Source organism: Onychostoma macrolepis, chromosome 16, assembly GCF_012432095.1.
Source record: "Onychostoma macrolepis isolate SWU-2019 chromosome 16, ASM1243209v1, whole genome shotgun sequence".
Taxonomy (NCBI): Eukaryota; Metazoa; Chordata; class Actinopteri; order Cypriniformes; family Cyprinidae; genus Onychostoma; species Onychostoma macrolepis.
Window position 1 is genome coordinate 16082231 of NC_081170.1, and position 20806 is coordinate 16103036.

The following is a 20806-nucleotide window of genomic DNA, read 5'->3' on the forward strand; positions in this document are numbered from 1 at the left end:
GCGAAAACCTACCTGTACAACTCAAATTAGAAAACATTATTATAAGCTAACTGTGAATCGGGCTAAAGTAAGAGATGCTCCTCACTGCAGAACACAAGATCCAGGGGGTGTGGTTGGATCTAGATCCAACTCCTCCCACCTTACATTTACCTAAACCTACCCGTCTCCACCCCCTGATCCCTAAACCCACCCATCTCCACCCCTAAACTTTCCAATCTCCACCCCCTGGACGTGGATCCAACCCCGCCCCCTGGATCTTTGTTCTGCAGTGAGGGGCTACTGTAAAGTAAGGCGATAGTTTTGAACACTGGCTGGTTATGTACTTGCTCAAATATTGATTTCGGATCATTTTTAACCAAAAAAAGTTACGGACTGCAGCTTTAAATACAAATAAAACATGCAATAATTTTCGGTTCTAACCAAAGCCACATTTACTGCATAACACTTTGAATAAATACTGTGCAAATACAAACTATTACACTAAATAATTATATATCATATCAATACCATGCTGTTTATCAGTTTTACTCAGAAAGTAATGTACTTTATAATGGATGTAGGGCCTAATCCATTTTCAGCAGTACAAAGCAAGTAAGTAACTTTGGATGAAAGCGTCTGCTTAATGACTAAATGTAAATGTAAAATATAAACGTTAGTAAACAACTCAGACACTCAAAAATCGTCACTTTTAGTCACATCCAAATCAAAATGAAGTTGCAATGATTTGATCTATAAGTAAGAAATGATCTATAAGTAAGCCAGTTTTTAGCAAATAAATTCAATGTACTCCCCTGTGCCACCACCATCTATACAATCAATCGCACCCTGGTGAATCATAATATGGCATAAAGGACAACATCAACCACATCAGGTGCAGCATTTCAGATAAAGTCTGAGACTTTCTTTTGTAAAAACAAAAACTGATGTCTCTTTATGTCACCTGAAAAAAATTCTCTCTAAAAACTGTTTATCAGACATCCCACATTTTCCTTTTCAAAAGGTTTCAGGAGAACTAAAGTAGAATGACCACTATGACCGATGATTAAGGTTCAGACTCATGGGAAATCAGAAATCACTATGAAAATGAAGCAGCCACATGCAGCGCAAATCTATCAAATGAAGAGCAAAGTCGTGATCGAAAACGACTACAAGATTATTTCAGACAGCCTCTCCTCCTCCTCTTTCCAGCCTAATATATTCTCTTCCTTTCCTTCATTACCTCCCTCTCCTGCATCTCAACTCAAGTGTTCGTGCATTGTGTGCGAGTTTGTAGAGACGATGGAGTCAGAATCGGTTATTCCGGGTTATTCTCCTACACGCAGCTCAGGCGTACCGCATTCTGAGCGAAGATGAATAAAAGATCAGCATGCAGCCCAACATCTCTATCAGACGGAGAGAGTGACACTCGCACACACAGTAGCAGCGAGGTCTTGAGCGAGGTGCTGGTCACTGAGCCACCCCGCTTCATCAAAAGCACTTTTCTAATCCCTCACACACTGTACAGACCTTTCCACAGTCCACCGCACAACACACACACACACACACACACACACACAAAACGCAATGACTGTGTTTGTTAGACAAACTTTCAAAAACCTGATTGTGTTTCTGAGGTGTTTGACATTGCTAGTGCTAGAGCCTTTCCCAGGAACCATGGCAACGGCTGCTAGGTGAACAAAGGCCCAATTAAAGACTCTCATCTACTGTGGGCAGGTCACTACAGCAACAAACAGGCTTTATATCCTTCACAAGACACTGAAACACACCAAATACACACATAGAAACATATTTCATATATTCTCCTAGCATTTTTTTAGTCAAAGTTTCTTTAATATTTTTTTCTTTAGTTTTATATAATCATTTTCTACAATAAATACCTTGCAAATGCAAGCTGTCATACTAAACAATTATCGCTTAACATTATTCAGAACTTAATGTACTGAGTGGATATTAAAATGCCCAGATATAAAGTAAACAACTCACCAACAACTTTAGATTTTGGTCCACTTGTTAGACAAAATTTAGTTTTACACAATCATGTGTAAACATGATAGCATCGTTGTTTCTGGACAGTTTCAAACATGTTGTTTACGCTACTGTAACTTTAAGGTGACATGAGCTAAAAATCAAAAGGTAGTTTAGTTTGTGTTGTCTTTGAGAATATATATGTATATATAGTTTGCCCTACCTCAACTTCCTGTTAAGTAGGTAATATGTCATCATGAAAGATATATTTATTTAAACAAAAAAAGAAAAAATTGACAAAAATTGTAGTACATATACACAAAATGAAAAAATAATGTATCAAAAATGAAATAAATTTATGAAAAAATAGGGATGTGCAATACATCAGTTATTTATTCGTTATTTTAATTTTTTAATTTACAAAAAAATACATATATATATTTGAGATGGGGAAGTTTCCAAAATTTGGTTGATTTGACACAGGATGACCCATCTGTCCTGGCTAATCCAGTTGCTGAATACTAAATTGACATATTCAAATACTGAATATTTGAATATGCTGATGACTACCATGACGTGATAAATGATCTGTGTTTGCATAATAATTTTCATAAATGGTCTAGAAATTGTAGATTGGGGTGGAGTTTTCTTTTGTGAACGTCTACTACACTGGTGGACTCCACTATTTTATTTTAAAAAAGCAAGGAAAATCATGATTTCAGGATGTCGCTTTAACCAAAAACAATTTCATAAGCTAAAAAGAGCTGATATGGTTCACAAGTAATAAGGCTAACGACACCACTAATACAACAAATCCTCCTCTCTCTATGGCCTTATCCTCTTTCCCTCTCAAATGATGAGCAAATCTCTCTTTCCAATGAACCACTAGCAAAGATAAACAGTATTTATGAAAAACCGCTGTGAACACACCTGGAATAAAAGGAAGAGGGTAAACTGACAGCCACAAAACCATGCATGGACATGCCAAAACATGCTAGCTCTCTCTCTGTGTATTTCAGTCAGACAGAGCGCCCACTCACACAGCACGTCTACCCTTTATCTTCACTGGACACAAAAGAACTCACACAAAGGCACTACATTAACCCTCTTGCAAACACATAAATAAAAAAACACTGAGCTGACTGTTCTCAATGAAGATCAATTCACTTTCAGCAGCAAGGCTCCTGGACTAAATTGATCACAAAAGCAGTTGTTCTTCCCTCTTAAATACTTTATCACCCTCAGAGAGCTGCACCCTTCGGGTCAGCTGACTTGCTGCCCTATTAACACACATAATCACATACACAGAGCAACACCTGTGATTGACACAGATGTCTGCAGCACTGTTTTTCCAAATTAGACAGCAGAGGCAATCGAAAGATAAAAACAGGTGAAATAAGAATGCACAATTAAATATCCAATATCAATGATTGTGCCATGGTCTGTCTGAATACTCGATTCTGATTGGCTGGCAGGTGTTCATTAAATTCGTTGAACTGCACAGGTAGTTCCAGGTCAGTTTAATCACATTCTATATTAATGCGCTTCCTATAAACATTGGTAACCATAGTAACATACAGTTACAGTTAAATAGTAATACAGACGAAAATAACCGTCACTTTTATCGTTCCGGTCAAATATTGCAGCGCAAATATTATTAACATCTTTAATATGTGAATACTGGCAAATGACCATGGCATAAACGGGATAATCAACGGCTAGCTGTGCGTTAAACGATTTGAATGCACTCCGCTGCGCGTCGGGCGGTTCTTCGCCTCCACGTCGTGCATTCAAATCATTTAATGCACAGCTAGCCGTTGATTATCCCTTACATATATATCCTGCATGCTGTGCATCCCTTGCACTGGGCATAAAAAAAATAACATATTATACAATTATGCAAACATAAAGAAATTAAATTTAAAAATAAATTAATTTTATTCAGCAAGGACATATTAAATTGATCAAAGTGACAGTAAAAACATCAATAATGTTTTTAATGTCAACACTAAATGCTGTTTCTTTCATTTATTTATCAAATAATCTTGAAAAAAATCAGTACTATCAGTATTTGCAAAAGCTACTTTAAAAATTGACACCAGAATTTCTATTCAGTTCTCTAGTGTATAAACAGGACATTCATATTGACACTGAGTCATGTTTGCGATAGTATTTTCACACTGTTTTACTAGAGCTGATGTCAATGGAGCAATTCAGTGATTAATCTACTCAATAGCTTAGAAAATTATGAGATGTGATGTTTTTAAATAAATCACTGCTTTGGAGGAACATAAATTACTCTTCTCTGTCAATAAACCTTTCATGCATGCCAAAGGAGAAAAAAAAACAATATTTCTGGGCAATATTTTTTCCATTATCTCACTCTGTGTCTCTCTGACACATCGTCATATGTTCAGATTTGATGGCATCAGGGCAGCGTGACAGGATACAGCCTCTGTTCCACTGCACAGTCTGACACTGACTTCCTGCTAATAGATCCGATCACGGTGCCATGATCATCATCCCAAACCGTAAGGAAATGGATGGCACGCTATTCAGGAAAATGTTTTTTTTTCCCTCTTTCACACGCACACCAGAAAATATGTGCTTTCTCACTCACAGTGATACTTTCTTTATGAGATCAGCAACCACAGCGCTGTCAAAGTTTCAGAAAGGAAATGAACCCAGACAGAAAATCATTCACAATGACAGCTGTCAATCAATACCCTACTGAAAACACAGACAAAGGAGAACAGAAACCACCACTGCTTAGCACGGTAACATGTCAGGGTCACTTGGTCACACGGTAATAAAATGGCAAATCGTTTATTAAACCTATGTTTAACGATTAAGTCATGTGTGGGATATTTCCAAAAACTTTTAGTGTCAAGCTTAGACAATAATGCAAAATACCATGAAAGGATAATAAAAGTGGTCAATCTATTTTGTGAACAGTATAACCTAGAAAACATCCAACTCAAAAGAATGCTTTATTTATGAATAAGAAACCACTACTACTCTGAAGAATTTAATGATTTTCACTGAATAACTTCAGTCTATTTCTCCCACACAACTATGAAATGACTTCAGGTGAATTGTATAGACTTTTATGATACTTTTATGGTGCTTTTGTTTCCTTTTTTAAGCTTGAAAGGTCCAGTGCCCATTCAATGTAATTATATGGTAAAGTGAGACCAGCACAATCTTCAAAATGTTGTTCCACACTAGTTTTGTACGACGTGAAAGGAAGTAACTGACAGCAACATCCTTTAATCTTCAAACTAGTGCATTTCATCTGACTGCACATCAGAAAGGGCAACATGACAGGATCTTGAAGGAAATCACAGCGCACCTATAAATGTGGCATATCGTAAGTGCTGGCTCTAATGTGACCGAGACTGAGGAATTTACAAGGGTTTTATGGAGCGTATGGACGCACATGCCGTGTAATACCGGTGCTATGTAATATGCTGGCGCTCAGTCGAGTGTTATACGAAGCCTGATGGGTTTGCTTACATAAGATACAGAAGTGTTACAGAGACCATAGTGTGCGGCGTTTTTCACAGTTGAGCATGTGAAACCGCACACATCCTGGGGCCTGCACTACTATGAAGAGTGTGTGTGTATATAACAGCACTGGAACATTAGGTACGTCATCTGAGGCGATGAGGGAGCAAGAGTGACTCTGTCCATCTGGCTCCACACCACGCCTAAGAGAGCATGAGAAACGTCTGAGACCTCAGCCTCAAACGACACATGTGGCACTCAACCCAACACAGACTGCTAAAACATGCTAAGCATCTGTGTCCATGGGTAGAGAAACTCTGTGTGTGTTTGTGTCTAAAACCCAGAGAAAACCAACAAAATGTCCCTCCTCATTAAAATGCAAGGCACGCAAGCCACAACCTCAACCGATGTAATAAAACTCGCACACAAAATCCATCATAAACCCGACGACAAACCTCTTTCTTACTGCTATAAAATTGCCAAATTTCAGAAGCATCACAAAATGGCAACAGATAAAACATGTTTTATCATCCATTCATTATTGAATGAGATAAAGAGCCTCTATATTCACCTCAAGAACCGTCTAGCCAGGGTGGAAAATTAACTTTTTGCTACACCAACCAATGGCCAATGAAATTGAAAAAAGTTACCGAATATAAATATGCCTTCTAGCCCAGAAAATGTCATTTGTATTTTTCCATATATTTTTGCTACAGTGGCTTTCAGATTTCAGATCTCAGAACTTCGGTAGTATTGTGGTACTAAAGCCCTGTTTCCACCGCAGGAACTTTCCCCAGGAGCTAGGTACTCGGTGTGTTTCCACCGCAGGAACCAGAATCTAAATAAAAGTTCTGGGTAAAAATTTGCCCCTGCTGGCGAGGTAGTACTTTTTCAAAAGTCCAGAACTTTTGGGGGCGGGACTTGGGCGCTGAACACGCTAATTGGTTGAGTTCACGCAGCATTATATTTCAACCACCATATATTCACATAATTTTTTTTAAATATCATGGTTATTGTGTCACGAACCCTTTGGAAATTTTAACAAATTTGTGGCACCCTACAAAATTAATTGTCACAATACTTGAATTTATTATTAAATTATTACATTTTTTGTCCATCAGTGGTGGCAATAAGTAGGCTAATTTCTAATGAATAGACCAATTTATATGACAAATTTTAATGTAGGCTTTTATTCATATGTAAACATTGTTTAATTACCATTATAACTAGCTATCTCACAAATTTTTGCTCACTCAGTGTATTTTTGATTTTACAGTGGGGTAATTTTGTTGCAGTAGCACAAGATTTCATTGTGATTTCATTTCAAACTTTGAATTGAATAAAAAATGACAAGTAAGCAGTCGGTAATAAAATAAGAACAAAATGACTAATCATAGCACAAATAAATAATAACGATACAAATTAAATAAATTGCTTTTTAGTTTTTCAGGTAGGTCTAACAGTAGGGCTATTAAGAGATTTAGTTGTTTTTTACCAGTTATCCAAATATTTAGTCCTAGAAAGCTATTATTATCAGTTCATGCGAGCATAACAGCAGTTAGCAGATCAATGAATGAGAGGGCAGCGTTACCAGTTGCCCATATACCACACCATGTTACATCACAGAAGGGCTACTGCAAGCAGAAACAATACAATTTGAGTGGACGTTGCTGTTCCGATGAGCATGAACGGTATGTGAGTGGAGCAACTGAGCGGAGCACACATGCATAGAACGGAATAATATGCAGAGCGTCACACCACGTGAAAGTGAAACCTGAGCGGTGAACTCATTTTTGGCAGCCGGAATTTTGGTGCATATCTAATTATTGGCGACATCAGAAATGGATATTATATAATAGATGCTTTTTTGAACATTTTAGCAATTTAAAAATCTTAAAAAAGGTTTTTTATACGGCACCCCTGCTCTCGACAGATGGCACCCCGGTTGGGAAACACTGCTTTAGATGGAAACGCGATGGAAATGCAGACAGCAACAGGTCGTGGGGAAAAAGTTCCTGGGACAAATTGTTCCAGGTAATTTCGGTGGAAAAGTGGCTTAAAGCTTCAAAATACTGGAGATGCCACTGTATTTTTTAAGCAGTAGTATTATAGTACCATAAGTAATGTTTTATGTGCAGCAGTTACACTATTGTTGCTCTTGATCAAACATGCACCTGCAAAAAACAGCAGAAGGACTGAATGAAAATGCACTGAATGTGGCGCGACAGATCGCTATATAAACGCCTCAGTTCAGACGGCAGCACGGACCTTCCTCTTTACTACTAGTTTTAACGAGAAATAAACATGAATGAACATCTCACACCTCATGTAATTGCTCAATCAGTGTTTCAACCTTGGAAAGACATCACGTACAAAATGTCACATGTCATCAGTGTCCACAAGAAGAAAAGAAGAAGAAAAAAATGCCATTGAAACTTTTATGAAGACAAACAATTCCCTTCAGAGATACATTCATATAAACATCACCCCAAATTCAGTACTGATATTTTTCTCCAATATTTCTAACATTACAAACAGTGAGCTTCTGCGTTTGGTGCAATAATTTCTCTGCTGCGTGCCTAAGCTCTCCTTTTCTCATTACATCTGTCTTCAGCGTGTCCCGTATCTGGCCTGTGTTCATGTTTACACACTTTTATTTCCACATAAATTACATTTTGGGAAACGATTGCAATGCAGTATGTGTACATATCCGGAACAGACATCAGCCAAAACACCCATCCATGATAACCCTACTCAGAACACTGGAATGAAATTGAAATGGAATTGGAATGTAAAATGAATTAATATTTAATTACATTAAATATTAATTCTTAACATTAAGTTACTTGCCAACTGTTCTCACAACCTCTATACTGGCATATGCAATCAAAGAGCTGCTCCTTTAAGGGACAACAGCCACATACAAACAGGATTAAAGCATGAAAGAGATTCGTTGGGATTGAGATTGGGATTATGGCTGACATACAGAAAGTCTGGACGCAGATTAACTTTCCAATTCATCCAGCATATGAATTACCTTGCAGCTGAATCAATTCAATGTCATTCGATGATTCCAACAAGTCAAGTACAAAATTTTAGTAGTTTTAGTTCCAGCACACAGTCCTAGCTCTGCTACATAAAGGCTATCAGTGGATAGAGAGCAACGTGTCCTCGCACACGGGTCAAGTACAGACTATTGTGTGACAGCTACATACAAGGGTCAAGTGCAAAGAAAAGAAGTGCAGGAGTTTTCAAGGCTACTTGTTAGTGTAGATCTGGTAAAGTTGGTGAAAGCACAAGACCGAATGTAGCAAGTGGATTTTCTGAGGGGAAAAAATTGAAAATGTTAAATGGCAAAATTTGCCAAATATCCCAAAATTAATTGGCTTGAATCCACTCACTGTGAGTCGCATTGGATAAAAGCATCTGCCAAATGTAGAAGTTTAAGGCTCCTTCATTTTCTTTTTAAATCTATAAGAGGTTCTTTGCCCCTTTTATCACCCACCAGGCAGACATAGAAAAGTAATAACATTAAAAGCAGCATGATCTCAGACACATACGGTGCAGGATAAGTTACACACTAATGTACTCAGAACTTTATTCACTAAAATAAAACTTACCTGTAATTGCTGCCTTAAATTTTGAAGTTACAACCTACTGTGACAGTCTTTGCACTTTTACAACCACTTTGAATTTAATTACTGAAGAGGAAAATTGAAACTAGAAAATTACTGCTGTCATATTATTAAGTAAACTGAATGGAAACAAAGATGTTATGACATTATAAAAAAAGCATGTTTTATAGTAATAACAGTGGTATTTCTTTTAAATATGACAGAAATACACCACATGCAGTCTCCAGACCTGATCCATCAATGCAGGAAAGATCACACTGAAGTTTTCTGTAGTGTAGGCGTACAAGTGTTTAGTTGTGGTGAGTGAAATGTGATTCTCTTCAGCGCAGCCCACAGTGATCTCAGTGCCGTATTACAGCCAACACCCCACCCAAACCCTAATACACACACTCTCTCCCATCTTCAACCCTTTTCCTCTCACTCTCTGACCCACTTTCTTTCTCTTTTTGGTAGAACATTCCACCGTAAGATTGGCAGAATGAAAAAGTTACAAAGAAAAAAAAAGGTTGAGTGTGAGAGAACGACTTGCGTATATCTGTACAACATCATGCACAGCTTTTTTCAGTCTCTCTCTCTCTCTCTCTCTCTCTCGCTCTCCCGTTCTCTGTGCTTTTTCCCTGGCAGGACTCCCCTCCTCCATCTTAACACTACTCCAGTCGTAAATTTCAGCAGAAAGAGGAAAAAGAAACAGTGCAGAGAGCTTCCAGACATGTCCAGGGTGGGCGGACAAGCTCATACAAGAGCCACAGGGCATCAGGCAGACACCACGGACTGAGAGTCAGACAGAATGGCCCAGAGAACTCTACTGTATATGAGGAAAAGAAGAGTATTATTTCGGTTCATAGAAGCTAACTTAACTGCTTTCATATCTTAAACGACCAATCTGTCTTCTTTATGGTCTGTCTCTCGGTTTCTTTTTAGGGATTTTGCAGCAGAACAAGAAGACACTCTTCACTTCCAACTCGCAGACATAAACCATCAAGAATGTTGTGAGAGAACATGTGGTTAAAGAAGAGCTGAGAGAAAAAGTTGGATTCACAAAATGTGACAAAACATGCTAATTAACCAATGAAATATGTATTTTAATATTGAGAATTGAAGAGTTCAGATGAAGTGCGTTTGAAATTTTCTTCTAAAATGAGCATTTTTATCAGGCTCCTTTGTGTAGGTTCAGTACTTTCACTTTAATGCCAATAAATAGGTTCTTTTCATTGCCATTAAAGTGAAATAACTGAACTTAACACAGGAGCCTGAGAAAAATGCTCATTTTAGAAGAAAATTTCAAACGGCACTTGTGTATTTATCAAGAATTTCATAAATATTACTTTATTATATTTTATATACACAACCCTTCAAAGCTTGTGGTCAACAAGTGTTTTGTTTTTTTAAAGAAATTAATATTTTTATTCAGCAAGGATGCAGTTGATCAAAAGTGATATTTGACATTTATAGTTACAAAAGATTTTAAATAAATGCTGTTATTTTGAACTTTCTTTTCATCACAGATTCTTGAAAAATGTGTCACGTTTACAGAAAAAAAATTAAGCAGTCTTTCGACATTGATAATAATAAGAAATGATTTTTGAGCACCAAATCAGATGACAGATGAAAATTCAGCTTTTCCATCATAGCAATAAACACCTTGAAGAAAAATAAATAAATAACCAACCCACATTTATACGCAAATAAATATTTAAAAATGACTCCCTGAATCAATCTCAAAATCGCATCAATTCTGAACCAAATCCCATGTCTTGTCCAATTAATGAAGCTTTCACGGCAGTTGCTCTTGACTGAGAACGAAACCGACCTGATCGTGCCAAGGTGAGCTAGAATTTACTCTTACATAAGAGATGGCATGGAAATACTCTCACCTTCAAACTCACATCAAAACCCAAAATTACTGTAATCTATGCACGCTATTTCCTGCACGTATTTGTCAGCCTCATGCACGCACTGCTGAAACACAGCACACTTGTTTATAATGTCAGACAAATAAATGAAAAGATCTGTGTCCTGAGAGATTCATGGTCAGGTGACTTCTCCATCCCTTTCTGTCTGTCACACACACACACGCATGCATTCGCTCACAGTTATGATTGAGTGCGGACCCTGCAAGACCCAAACTTTATGAGTAATTCAAATAAACACAGAATATGTCTGCATTTATCTGTTTGCACAGGAAACCAGCAAATCAGTGATTTTAGACATTCACACAGTCACAAGACCAACTGGAGGGCTGCTGCATTCCCTCCGATAAACACATGCAGCGCTAAGCCTGTTTAAACGCGCACGCACACACAATTTCCTGTGGATGAATGTGGAAGTATTAGCGAGTGATAATCACATCTAATTTTGTCACTGTGAAAGTTTTCTCCATTTTAAACCTCACACCATAAACACAAACATATGCTTCCTCAGCCGGTTCCTCTTAGTGCACAGCACTGAGGAAGAAGAGTTGACCGAGCATTCATTTCTCATCTTTGAATCCACTCGTGGGCTCATTTCCTCTAGGAGAAAATAACAAGAGAATTCAGTATTTAGAAAAGAGAAATTTAAAATCTTACGTTTGTGGCAGTTACTGTATGTGATGGGCGTACAAAATGTGAAAATGGTTCCCTTACTAAGAACACATCACCTGTCTCATTTGCATAATTAGCTAAATTATGAAACATTCATTCTTGTTTACAGAGGGATAAAAAAAAGTACTGCTAATGCTTCAATGTTGCATTCCTTTCTCATTTAATACAATTTTTAAATGAGAATTAGCATGCATTAACATGAAATCAACATGAATTTCAGAATGTCTCTGTTTTATTGTTCTGTTGTTTATTTTTTCCACTTCAATACTTTGGCAGTATGTGCTAAATGCATGCCATGCTAATACAGCATTTTGAATGGGACTGTAACAGAAGAGAGAGACCATTTTGACCTCAAAGAAACTCTTTCAATTGACTGAAGCACTCCTAAAAGAACTTCCTAAAGCACAGAAGCCGAGCCGGAGCTCTGATGAACGATGTGCTCCAAAAGCTCTCAGTGCAATGGAAAAAAACTGAAGTACTATAAAGCCTTTCTAAAGCATCAGACTTTCTGCTGCCTTGTAATCCCAAACTGATAAAACCATTACAATTTAAACTGTAGGGCTGTCAGATTAACATGTTAATTTAAATTTAGTACACTCAATTATTTAAAAAATGTACTAAACAAAAAATATTTAATCATACTCTCTGACCCATGTATAAACACAAGGATTAGTTTTTTTTGGAATACCAACCCACATTTAACATTTAACATAGCCCAGCCCAGCTATACAACTATGATGCCTCAGCATGGGACACAATCTTCAAAGTGTTCATAAACAGCTGACCCCCTCAGAAAAACAATAAAACAGAACAAAGTGGTCAAAGTGGCAGGATGTCGTTGCACAAGACACAATGCAATTGCCACAATTGACACATGTATTGTAGATCAACAATTACAAAACACCACGGAAGGAATGCACAAACACATCCTGTTAACAACCAATCAAATTTGATTGCAAAATTGATTACTGTAAGCCACTGATATTAAGTTCAATGGCATGGGAAAAAAAACAAACAATTGACATCTAAAGTGTTTTTTTTTATGTTTATTCGTTTTTTTACCAGTCTACCCGAATGTTTCTCAACAAATATTAATGCATGCAATTATTTGTGGTTAATTTGATCAGCACACTAAAAACAACAAACTGTATTACTGCTTACTAATAGGCTATTTGAAAGTGTCACGTGATGCATGATTGCAACCAACAAAGGTCACATTCACTTTTTTAATCTATTAACAGTCCTATTAAAATGTAATTTAATTCAAACCTACTTAACAAGGCAGGCTAATTAAAGCCATTTTATGCAGTTCAACAAGTCTTTCATTATAATCCAAACAGCTCGTTTCCTCTAAAGAGTTTCTCCATCTGTAGTACACACACCGGATCCCTTAGGTGAGGAATAAGACAGGCACACCCTGCTGTATTCATAGCAACTCACTGCCAACGTCACTGCCAGTTATAATTAGCATCCGAGCTTATGCCGCACACCTGTGGCACTTCAATAGACCCCCCTCCGTCCCCAGAACACGCTTAACAGACTTCCTCTTGGCCTCAATCTACTCTTAATGAGAATTACAGGAATGAGGGGCATGTCTCAATTCCACTGCCATTTCACCAAACGACCCTGTGCCTTAAATTACCGACAACGTTCGCTTTGGTCTCAGTCTGCTGAGTCACTCTGCCAAATCAGACTCGTACACATCCATAATAAAATGTATCTAAAAACTAGGGGTCAGCCAAAGGCTGTAAAGACTATAACAGCCAGTTAGATTAATATCCACAATACACTTTTGCTGCTTACTGAGCACACTGATGTCTCAAAAGCTTTTTGTTTCCATCTAGATTTATTTCACTCTCTCTTTAAAACATTAGAGACATGCAAATGACCTTGTCGACAACAAGAAGTCTGTTCACTCATAAACAAAACATGCACAGAGAAAAAACAGGCCTACTGTACTATGAGAGGAACTAAAAAACAGAACTAGAGTGATTTAGACCACCTGCATTCAGCCAACAACTTCTTTTTCTCATGAATTACCATAATGTCTACTTTTATTGTAGAAAGAAAACAGGAAACAAAGATAGCTAGGCAAAAGAGAGGGACACAACAGAGAAATTCCACCCCTTTTTTCTTCAGCCTGGCTCTCAGGGGGTCAGACTAAGGAATGCAGCAAAGCCGCTGAGCCGAGAAGACCAACCAATCATGCAAATCAAAGCTCAGACAGTGAGAGAGAGCGAGACTGAATGATCTGAATTAACACAAATTCCTCTGCTTTGTCTCAGTCTCTCACTCCACATGCAAACATCAGTTTGGAAAACCCAAAAAGAGACGATATAAGTGCTAGTGAGAGAATTAAGCACTGTGATCATTAAATGTCTGGATGTTTTAAAGGAAAAGTGCATTAGCATTCTCATCATGTCATTTCAAACCTGAATGTTTCTCTGTTAAATACAAAGAGAGATGGGTCAGTAACTTGGCAGTTGGAAGGTATTTATTTGTCTAAATACATTAATTTATTCAAAAATACATTAAAAATACACCTCTGCTATCAAGTGCATGTTTTTCATTTCAAAATTCTCAATTCTAAAAAATTTTTAAAGCAAGAATGAAGTAAAAAATGTCAAGGTAATACAACAATCCTGATATTATAATAAAGAAAACTCCTCATTAGAAGAAAGAAATTCTTGAAAAGAAAGTAAAGTAGTTTGGCTCAAACTTTTAATAAAAAATTATCAAGTAATGTGATGCGACCAACAACTCATGTGGTCCAATGAACATGCAGAAGGACAAAAAAAATAATATCATAGAGGGAGCACTGCAAACACTCATGACTATGTGTCAAGGTCAATAAGTGACTTAAAGTATCAGATAATTTGACCTTTATAACAAGACATGTTTAGTTTAGGTTGTAAAATGTCATGCGGTATGACTCTTCAAAAATGTAAATGATATAATTTAATAATGTATGATATATGCAACTATTTTTACCTTAGAAAATATTCAATACAATTTTTAAAATATTATATTTTATTAATATATTTAAAAATTATAATATTTAAAAGAATGATTAAGATGTGTACTCTCACATTACTGGTTTAAGGAAAATATACTATTACTTTTAACTTGATGATTACCCCACATAATTTTAGAGACATTAAAAGGAATCTTTTCTTGGAAACGTTTTTCAAAAACATATGAAACCATTATCATTACATGTCTAGGCACTCTAAATGTGCTTTAAAGTAGATTTTGCAAAACATTTTTTCCTTTTCTTCATTGTGGACACTCTTATGTCATTGACTCTCACATGTATGGAAAACACATTCTGCTAAAAACTCCTTTGGGTTCCACAGAGGAAAAAAAACATCATCCAGACCAGGATTCAAACGACAATTATTTCTTTTAACATCTGCGATTCACAAAAACACGCTAAAACCCAGCAGCTACACTCGTTCTCCAAATTGAGCCGCACAAATCAGATGACCTTAATGGGGAAAGTGGAACAGTCAGGCCGTATGAATTAAACTAATTAAGCTATTGGCTTCAGATTGAATCAGCCGGTTAGCAATCATTCCAGCTCACTCGTTATAAAGGCCTCTCAATTATGATTTAGAGCTTCATCAATATTCTATTTATTGTGTGGTAATAGACGTGCACACAGTGTCCGGCGGCTGACCTAGTTCTCGGCTTCTGGCAGATTAAGTCTGTGGAGTCTCTGCGTGGCTGAGCTCAGGCCACTCAAGCCCAAGGCAGAGAGCGATTTCTACCGGCTTAACTTTGGCACAAGTGCACACATGCACGCAAATACATGTAAATATTTCCCGTCTCCTTAATGCATGCATGACCGCAGCAGTAAAACGAGCTGACACGGCGGCACGCTCAACAATAAATTAGACATGATTCATACCGTTAATATGTAAACTCATTGGAGCACAGACGCACACAAACAAGACCATTCTTCTGCTCAATGTCTCTCTCAAACACAATGCTTACACTGTGTATACAGCTGCAAGGAGCTGATACTGGCTATCAAGAGGCTGAAGATAAAGTCATTGAGAGAAAAGACAGGCTTTGAACACACACACAGAATGCTGTTGCATTTCTGACACTGCAGTTATCTCACTAAGCTGTGATTAAGTCTGCTGACTGCTGAGGTGAGATCCTCCAACTGTGCATTTGATGAGCTTTTTTGGAGAGCTTCCTTACTGTCCCAGTGCTTCCTGTCTGATATGGAAATCCCCATATGGTCTATTGTCATGCACGCACACGTAAAAACATCCTCCTTTTCAAAATCAGCCCATGATGAGTCGTCGACAAAATGATGAAATGTCACTGTAGACGATGATGACATTTAACACTTTTTTGGTTTTAACGGTTTTATCCTTCTCCACTCACCAAATGGTATTATTCACATGCACAAAACAGACATGTTTAATGCCTTATGTGTCTTCCTAACTCTCGACAGACGGATACTACTGCTATCTGCCCAGGAAACACAGCTGGTGCACAGGATGTGATGTCATCATGACCAGTAGTAAACAACTGTCTTCCTCCAGAGAAGCAAGAGAAGCAAAACATTTTTTAAATGGTTAACTAACATTTACATTCCACAATTTAACTTTGAAAAACTAGTTACTATTAACTAATTATTGCTGTAACATTGTCTACATTTGGAAAATCAATGGAAAACAAAAATGTCTTAAAAATTATAGCGGAAATATCTAACATCAAGCATGCAGTAAATTTAAGCATTTGAACATTATATTGTAGTGTAAAAAAATATATATATATTCATTTTGAGATCTGCTGAAGTTTACATTTAGCGGTTATTATTTTATCAGCGTTTTTAAATATTAACTTTATGTGAGTGATATATAATGGGAAATGCTTAACTAAATGTAAAAAAAAATCTTGCTTCATGGAAAGTTCATGGAAATGATCATGCTGATAAAATAACTTATATATCATGCATCCCTAAATATTTTACATTTATGTTGTACAACAAAAACTATAATTTATTTCTTCTATAGAACACCTTACAGGCTACTCGTTATTTTATAAAATCTCAAACTCACTTTAATTTAATGATTTAATGAAAAATGAAACTAATTTTTCAGACATCAGTCAGTAGGAGCCAAACCTTGCCAGATATGGTGATAAATGAATGACTAACTGACTGCCGGGCAGATCCACGCTAATACCATTAGCTTTAGAGCTTAAACAGTACAACTAATGGGCGCAAGCCAGCAGAACCACTGCGACAGAACAGAACTGAACTGAACTGAGCAGCATCCACAGAGACGAGATGTGGCAATCTCTCGCCGTCTGCAGCGCACCGGGCCGGTTCGGAATGATCTCCTCATACAGTGTGTTCTTAAATCCAGCCTAATCCTCTGGGTCTGTGCACAGGATGAGAGGACCGATGGAGGGAGGATGAAGAGAGAGATGGAGAGATGAGCGCGGGATGAGAGAGGGAATTGTACAGAGATGTTGCAGGTTGATCCGCTGGACTGCCGTAAATCCTTGCTGGATCTCCTGTGGCTTTTGTGACCGGGGTGCGACCAATCAAACCACCAATCGGCCGAGTGTGTATAGCACACACACACACACACGCGCGCGCGTGCGTGCACAATATCTCTATTTTAGGTGTCTGTGTCTTTTACTAATCCTCTTTGAGCCTAACATCACTGCAAGTTTATCTCAACTGATACTGGGATAAGAGGCTCCTGAAATTTCATAATCTCATGGAGAATGTGTGTATGTTCATGGCATGTCCGTCCACAAATGAATTGCAGATTTGTTCTAGTAAATGAGAGTAGTGGCTTCTTACTGATTCCTTATTAGCAGACATGTTCATTTCTCTTTAGACCAAAGGTTTCCCACACAATACAATCTATTTTCAAAGCATGCTGTTATCTTTCATAATTAATGCTCGCTGAGATTTGTTTATTATTAATAAACGTAATTACTTATTTCTGAGCAAAAACCCCACACCAGTGCTCCAGACAAAAAGAAAATTACTAGAGAGCTGTTTGACTCCTACAATGAAACATTTAGAAGCCAAATTACTTTTTTATTTGACAAATTGACTCAGTAAAGATGGTTGTTCAGAAGTGGTACGTTCATACATTCACAGCTTCTTTCTTTTAAATGGATAGTTCACCTAAAAATAACAATTCTATCATCAATTACCCACCCTCATAAGACTTTTGTTCATCTTCAAAACACAGATTAAGATATTTTTATTGAAATATGATAAGTTTTGGTTGCACTTTATTTTAAGGTGTCCCTGTTATAGTGTAATTATACATTTAAGTACTGAATATATGTTTAGGGTTAGGCTCAGGGTTACTTTCATGTAATTATGCATAATTTATTTTTATTATAATAGTAAGTACATGCAACATGTGTCACAAGGACACCTCAAAATAAAGTGCTACCGAGGTTTCTTTCGCTCCTTTCAAAGTTCATTCTCCTAAAATTGACGCTTCAGAAAGTTCATAAGAGACAATATGTAAACAAAATCTGTATGAATTGAGCTGTTTAATCCAAGTTGCTTTATACAATAAACAGATGGGGACTAGTGATTTTGGCTTTTACTCACATATAAACACTGATCAACACATACTTACAGTTCACCAAATATGGAAAACCAAAGCTTGCTTAACGCAGGAGAACTAATTAGGCTTGTTTTCACTTCTCATGCAAGCAAGTTCAAGCTTGCACAAGAACCAATAAAGTTTGTTCTCACAGGTTAAACGGTTGAATGTCTTACTGATGTCACATGGACTATTTTAACGATGTCCTTGCTACGTTTCTGGGAACATTGCAGTTTCATTGCTGTCTACGGAGGGTCAAAGAGCTCTCAGATTTGATCAAAAATATCTTAATTTGTGTTCCGAAGGTGAACCAAGGTCTTACAGGTTTGGAACGACATGCGGTTGAGTAATTAATGACAGAATTTTCATTTTTGTGTGAAATAACCCTTTAAGCAAGTATGGTTGAGAGTAGGGGTGGGTGATATACCAGTAGACATAGCCTAACCGGCAGAAATTTGTCAACCGGTAGATTTTGGACTATCATCTCAGTTACACGCTCACATGACGTCGCTGTGCTACATGGTCACAAAAACGTATCATTTGCACACATATTTAAGCACTGCGGTTTAAAAAACAAGCGATTTTAAGCCATTGAAATGCAAGCAGCAAAAGAGAACTAATTTCGTTATATGCGTGCACTGTCTGAGAGACTGTTTCTGGGCGCTGTCAGAGAGGGGCGCATGCACGTGAAGACGGGGCTCACTGAGTGCAGGAGTATTTTTGCCGCTTTTTAGTCCTTGAACGGTTAAATGCACACACTTAAATGTGTCAAAATACCATCTTTGCAAGTATCCTCATAAACACAGTAATTTAGGTCTTATGTGAAAGCAAACAGCTGAGAGAGAAAACACATGTGTAACAACAGTATATTGGATCCAGGCAGCTCTTAATGTGACAGCAGTCTAAGGCTGCGTTTACACTTGGCATTAACACGTGATCCGATCAAGCAGATCGGATCATCAGTCAATCAGGACATGGCGCGTTTACACTTGGCAACATCAACTGACTTCTCTATCTGGATAACCGACTGGATCTGTCTTTCCCGCGCAATATTTAAATACGTCTGCCGAGGATGGCCCCGGTGCAAAGTTTAACGTTACCTGAAGTGATAGGTTATTCAGTCGCGGGACATTTTACTAATCCCGCAAAACGAGAAGTATGAGGAGGCTGCAGTTAGTAATAAAGTGGATTGTTCCCATTGAGGAAACGGTAAAAAATATAATGCACGTTCTTTATACAGAAAGTGAGTGGTTCTGCTACTTTCGGGTGCGCAGGCAAACTTCCTCTGACAGTTCAGGAGAGAGGAGGTGGGGGTTTTACGTGACATCGACCTGCAAATGCAGATTACATTACACTGAGATCCGATCACAATGCGTCCTCGACTACCTCTGGACCAGGACAAGCTGATCGGATAACATTACGATCAGAAGCGTGTTTATACGGACAACATCCCTATACAGGTCGCATGCTAATGCCAAGTGTAAACGCAGCCTAATATTCCTGCTGTCTGTCATTCATATTAATCAACCAACAAAAGAGAGAAAATCTCTCATTGCTCTTGACTAAATCACTTTTGTAACTTTTAATTTACACAGTGAGGAATATGCATATCTTTTTATACATTTGATTACTTTATACAATGGAAGTAGCATTTTACAACATCGTGATACATATCGTTACAATGAAATAAAATTACTGATATCGTGATATAAAATTTTGGTCATATCGCCCATCCCTAGTTGGGAATGACAAATGAGCAATTCATCTGATTTAAGCCTCAAGCTAGTATGAGGCTGTTTTGTGAATCTTTCTGACTGAATTATTAAAAAGATCCTGTTCATAACATGCACTTTTTCACAAATCAAACATCACGACTCGCACTGTGTTTGTTTTTGCGTGCAGAAAACACTGAAATACAGATAATGATATCGGACAAAGTCACATTTGGATGAATGGCTTTTCCATTTGTTGCCAGTGATGACTGGATTTGTCTTTAACTGTTCCACTCAGGGAGATGGGAAATCTCAAAAAAAGCCACTCCAAAGAGCTTAAAACTAGAAGTTGGGTGCTTCAAACTGTTGAGCATATCACCATGAGTCAAACACCTCCTGAAATCAGATGAGTGTACTTGGAGAAGAGGCTGACTCACTGTCTGTGCAACAGCAGAGACTCTCGGGCCTTCATGGCCAGTTTGTGTTTCTGCACTGAGACATGTGCAAAATGTTAACAAGAAAGCAAGCACTCCAAAACAAATCTCGCCTGACATTTGGAATAATTCTCCCGACTCACTGCAAGATGAGACTCAAGGGAGAGACATGATCGAGCATGTGCATAAGAGCATGAGATGACCTCATCAGGAGGTGAGTTGCTATGGAGACAAAGTAGGAGGGAAATTACCTCTGCACAGATCCAAAGGTCAGACCTATCCCGGACTCTATGCTAGCATGCACTTCAAAGTGTTTCGCTAAACCCTGACACCATGTGACTCAATGTTACAGAAGTGGGCTCGGGATTT

The 20806-nt window shown here is 37.7% G+C and overlaps 1 protein-coding gene across 1 annotated transcript in view; it reads right to left on the reverse strand.

Moving 5' to 3' along the window:
- Positions 1-20806, reverse strand: part of galnt1 (UDP-N-acetyl-alpha-D-galactosamine:polypeptide N-acetylgalactosaminyltransferase 1) — a 125860-nt gene that overhangs the window by 88774 nt on the left and 16280 nt on the right. The gene's annotated exons all lie outside the window — the stretch shown is intronic.